Genomic DNA, 6012 nt, shown 5'->3' on the forward strand with positions numbered 1-6012 from the left:
AAGTTCCGGTTAAGCCACTGGTAGGTGGAAAATAGATCGGAACCCACAGACATTAAAGGAACCACAGACGACAAAACGTCATGGGTCATAATTCACCAATTTGAGGAACCTGAAAGACAAAATGTTGTGTTTCTTACCTAATTAATATACAATCCCTTGTTTGTATTACTTGATAGAACTGTTTGAAAATGTCCATATGACAGTGTGGGCTTAGTAGGCTTGTGAATTCACCTCTATAGGACACTGACTACTATTGGGCTATTACTAAGATGCTACTACCACTATACTGATGACAATAACAATAGTATGGCCAGACAAACATAACTGGCAACATATTCAAATCATTATTTTCATATTCAAATCATTCTAAACTCTCAATAATGCTGAGTGATATATATAATCACATTTGTTTAAAGAAAAAGTGGTGGACATTTCTGAGCTTGATTATTTAAGAATGAGAGATTAAACAGTCTTTTATTAGCTCACAGACACTCCTAATAAACTGAACATAGAGTGTGTGGGTGAAAGTCTGAATCACGCTCAGTGTGTTAGGGGCTTTTTACTAACAGAACGCACAGGGATGACCTGTGTCCCATCCCTCTACAGGCTATGTGGAACAGTCAGTGAGTAGGTGAGCCATGGGGTGACAAATTGTCATCTGTGGATTATTTTCAGTGTCCTCACTGCACTATAAATACAGTCAGATCAGGGATATTAAGAGTTATCTGAGTTATCTGGATTACATTTTCTCTAGGGGAGGCAGGTAGCCTAGTGGTTAGAGTGTTGGGCCAGTAACCGAAAGGCTGCTGGATCGAATCCCTGAGCTGACAAGGTAAAAATCTGTCCTTCTGCTCCTGAATAAGGCAGTTAACCCCAGGCAGTTAACCCCAGAATTTGTTCCCTGGCTGTCATTGTAAATAAGAATTTGTTCTTAACTGACTTGCCTAGTTAAATAAAGGTAAAATAAAAAAATACATATAGTTTCATTGAAGCAAGCAACACTGGACCCTGCATGAGAGCACCAGCTGTTCCAGGATGACTGTGTGATTGCCGTAGCCGATGTAAGACCTTAAAATAGGTTAACATTCACAAGGCTGCAGGGCCAGACGGATTACCAGGACACATACTAAGAGCATGCGTGGACCAGCTGGCAAGTGTCTTCACTGACATTTTCAACCTCTCCCTGACCTACATGTTTCAAGCAGACCACCATAGTCCCTGTGCCCAAGAATGACCAAGGTAACCTGTCTAAATTACTATCGCCCCTTAGCACTCACATCTGTAGTCATGAAATGCTTTGAAAGGCTGGTCATGGCTCATATCAACACCATCATCCAAATAAGAGCATCTTCACTGGCTGCATCCTGCTTGGTATGGAAAGTGTTTGGCATCTGACCGCAAGGCACTACAGAGGGTAGTGCCTACGGCCCAGTACATCACTGGGGCCAAGCTACCTACCATCCAGGACCTCTATACCAGGTGGTGTCAGAGGAAGGCCTTACAAATTGTCAAAGACTCCAGCCACCCAAGTCATTGACTGTTCTCTCTCCTACCACACGGCAAGCAGTACAGGTGCGCCAAGTCTGGGACAAAAAGGCTCCTGAACAGCTATTACCCCCAAGCCAAAAAACTTCTGAACAGTTAATCAAATGGCTAATCAAATTCGCATTGACCCCTTGTTTTTTTTTTTTTTTTTTACTGACATTCATGTACTGGCTCTATGCACACTCACTGGACTCTTCACACACACTCACACATACTGTAGACACATTTTCACACTCTTCACATATGCTGCTGCTACTCTGTGTGATATCTATCCTGATTGCCTAGTCACATTTATCCCTACCTACCTGTACATATTACCTCACATACCTCAACTACCTTGTACCCCTGCACATTGACTCGGTACCGGTAGTCTTTGTGTATAGCCTCATTATTGTTGTTATATTGTGTTACTATTTCTGTAATGATGTGCGATGAGAGTCGGGAAGGAAGTTCAGGGAGTGAGTGTTTCAATAAATATACGGAACATAATACAAAACAAGAAACTCGAACAGCACACAGACATGAAACAGAAACAATGACGCCTGGGGAAGGAGCCAAAAGGAGTGACATATATAGGGCAGGTAATCAAGGAGGTGATGGAGTCCAGGTGAGTGTCATAATGCGCTGATGTGCGTAATGATGGTGACAGGTGTGCGCCATAACGAGCAGCCTGGTGACCTAAAGACCGGAGAGGGAGCACACATGACAATTTCCTTTAAAAAAAATACATTTGCCAATCTTGTGTTACTTTTAACTCTGCATAGTTTGGAAAGGACTCGTAATTAAGCATTCACGATAAAGTCTTCACCTGTTGTATTCGGTGCATGTGACAAATACAATTGGATTTCCTTTGATTTGTATTATTTTTATGTATTATTTATTTAACCTTTATTTAAACAGGTAGGCCAGTTGAGAAGAAATTCTCATTTACAACTGCAACCTTAACTCCGAACAAGAAGTCTGAGTCTGAAAATAAATGTGAAAGGAAATAAATCACGGTGTTTTTAAACCAGATGTGAATGGGAATATATGTTATTTATTTGACTCCCTTAACTGATAGGTCATAGCCCTTTAGCAGAGGCCCACAAAGATGTATGTGTCTAGTAGCACAGGTGGAAAGCAGTGTCAAAGCAGTGTCATTGCACCTCCCTCTAGTAAATGGCCAACGGTTATTTTACGGATGCAAACCAGTGAGGGAGTTCCCTTTGAACTAGAACACCATGAGGACCAGACTCCCTGCCCCCCCAAACCCTTTCCTCTGGGGAAGCCTTTGTATGTGGTGGAGAGAGGAAACTGGGCCAGCTGGAATATGATAGCTACCTGTTGTATTTCCTAGACGTCCAGGTACATGAGGTGTCACAGTGCGGGAAGCAGCATGCATGGTGGTAGCAACGCGTTACATCACCTGGACCAGAGCTCCCTGTCTGGTTTGCATATAGGGATTCCGTGGAAGCACCGGCTTGTCCCAGTTCATTTTAATACTGTGTGGAAATATACAAAGGCACTATGGATATATAATCAAATTAGTTGACTTTTTTTCCATCTCAGGGGGACCAATTCAAATGTCTGTTCCTCGTTCTTGTATCCAAAGAACAGTAGCCTACTTATTCCTTACAGTAGGAAAAATATGATTTATACAAGTTATGAAACAGCAATAAAAGTTGCCCAACACCAATATTTATTTTACCATAAGGGTTCTAACACTGAATTTATACATTGTGTTGCTAGGTAAGATTGCTCATATTGCTAAAATAATATGATTTTCATACATTGGTATCATCAAGACAAAACTATGAATCAACATTTCAATCATAGGGCCTAATCTAATTTCAATGTCCATGGTGAGAATAAGAAAATGCATGGCTAGATTTGACACAAGAACCTCCTAGTGCATGATATCAGAGGACAAAGGCTATGCATTTATTGTAAACTTTCATAAGTCATTGTTATGATCAGTAACCACAGCATGCAGTCTGAGAGCAGTTTAAAATGCCATGCCTTGAAATACACACACCTACGGCCCCAGGGTTTCTGTGATGAGTCAAAAAGAATATTCTTCCCACATGGCAAGAAAGTATGAGTGAGTGTCACATAGTAAATTAGTGTTTTTGACTTCCTGATAAAAAATATTTTTGACTCCCATAAATGGCCGGTGACGCAACTGGACCGAGCGTCAAAGTCATGCTGGTCAAATTTACATTAGAATCATCATTCATACATAACGCTGCTTTTGCCAAATCATCGCAATTATTCCTTCTGAGATAAAAAGTAAAATATTCCGGCCTTTACCTACTCAACCAGTTGAATCCATTCACAATACTGGTGCTGGTGACAACTGTGCGTAAAAGTATGGTGAGGGCATGTCAGCTCTTCTCTTGAAATCTGGAAATGTTTTAGCGTGATTTAAGTCATGAATACTATTTTCACATCTTAAATGTATGTAGGGTGTTATACACATGTATTGCATCATTACACATGATAGTAAAATTAAAATAATGGCTTTATAGCCTACAATATCAGTAAGGAGGCAAATAAAGATTTTAGGGATGTACAATACAATTCAGACTTTTGATTAGAGTGGGCTCAATGTCCCCAACTTGTGTGTCTCTTGTCTTAATGTTGCACCACACTGGCTTCTTGACGTTGACCTGTATACAGTACAGCGGTCCTGCTTCAACTTGTCCTCCCTTTATTTAAAAATAAAGTCTGAGAAATTTCATCCATACACTGTGAATGATGACACATAGTTTGCCCAACATAACGCACAGGGGTTTGATTGTCCTTCTACTCTTTAAAACTCCTTTCATGCAACAACATTCGCTTACAAAGACAGTAATTGCCATAGTTAATCGCATGTAAATATTGCAAGCTCTCTGTGAATCCACAGGCTTGCTCTGACTTTGAGAGCCAAGTTAGCCGCTAAAGTGGTAACTCCAAATAATGCACACACCTACGGCCTCAGGGTCTCTGTGCTGAGTCCAAAATAATATTTTTCCCACATAGCAACAAAGTATATTCATGTTTTTGACTACATTATAATAATATTTTTGACTTATCCCAGAAATGGCCGGTGACAGCATGTAGGCTACAGTATGTGTCACTGTAAATTCCTCCCACCTTCTGACTGAACATGAGTCGGAAGATGTCCAGGTTGAATGCACAAACCATCCATCTGAGGAGAGACAGACAAAAGCCTCCTCTGCTGCTCTTCTCATAGTTCAATGGGGCTGGAGGGCCGGGCCAGCCTGCTAAGGTGAGATGTCAATGTGTAGAGTTGACTGTTGACATGGATGAAACCGAGGGCACAGTATCTCACCACTCCTCCTGAGTAATAAAGTAGCCTAATGAACTACAGTACAATCCCAAATGAGAAATCTTTTGCAGGTCTCACACTACCAAAGGAAGAGAGAAAGTGAGACTCATTCAAATCATTATGCATATTAGATCACTTGCTACGGTTAGGCAATTGAATTCATTATACAAATTCCTTTTAATTAATAGTTTGAATAAATTAAGGAGTTATTAAATGCTTTTCCAATATTATCAAGGCATCTGAGAGCTTGTTATTTTGTGGAAAATGCAATATATTGCACATCTTGATTCTGAACTACAGCTGTCACTTTTTCTTAATCATAATATCTTAACCCTCCTGATAATTGGAGCTGAATAAACATATTTGTTGGCATACAGTGAAGCTGAGTGTCAGAATCCAGGTGTTAGTTGTGAGCTGATGGTGGTAGTTCTTTTAAAAAAAGGAATGGCTGTTCCATGTAATCAGACTGTACACTACACTGGACTAGACTGGAAATATAATGATTAGAAGTTAGAACTCTGTGCATGGAATCTTTAACCTATGACCTGTGTGAATTCTATTGCTAATACACAGATATATTTATGAACATGGATAATGCACAACAAGAGATTGCAACTAATCATAGTATACCAAGATTGTATAGAATGAATTGCACTGTGCTTTGTGCATTTTGCATTGATGTGGTTATGTTGTTTGTGGACTGGAGTGCTCTGACTACTAAGTCTGAAAGACAAACAAAGTAAATACAGGATAATTGATCAATGATCTCCCAGAGTTCATGGAGAGGGCACATAGAGTTTTACCAAGGCTGGCTTAACCACCAAAGGAACAAAAACCTCCATTACCTACTCCAGCCTAGCCCACTGATGAGACACCAAAATAGGGTCAATGAAACCACCAACGAAACATTGATCATCAGAACATCAAAGTCCCTCATGTAAATCCACACTTATTCAGACATCTGGGGTATTGAAACAACCCCCTCCCTGGAGGAGAGGTGCTGGTTAGAAACCAATATTCCTTATGGGGTGTTCTCTGACCCACCCTCTACAAAGACCTGTGGAAGTCTGAAATGTGTACCTCAGTAGTCAAAGGGTTGAAAAGTTTATCCACACCATCCTCTAAAGACATGCCAGGTGGGAGCTCATGCAACT

The sequence above is a fragment of the Salmo salar genome, chromosome 24, assembly GCF_965601325.2.
Source record: "Salmo salar chromosome 24, fSalSal1, whole genome shotgun sequence".
NCBI lineage: Eukaryota > Metazoa > Chordata > Actinopteri > Salmoniformes > Salmonidae > Salmo > Salmo salar.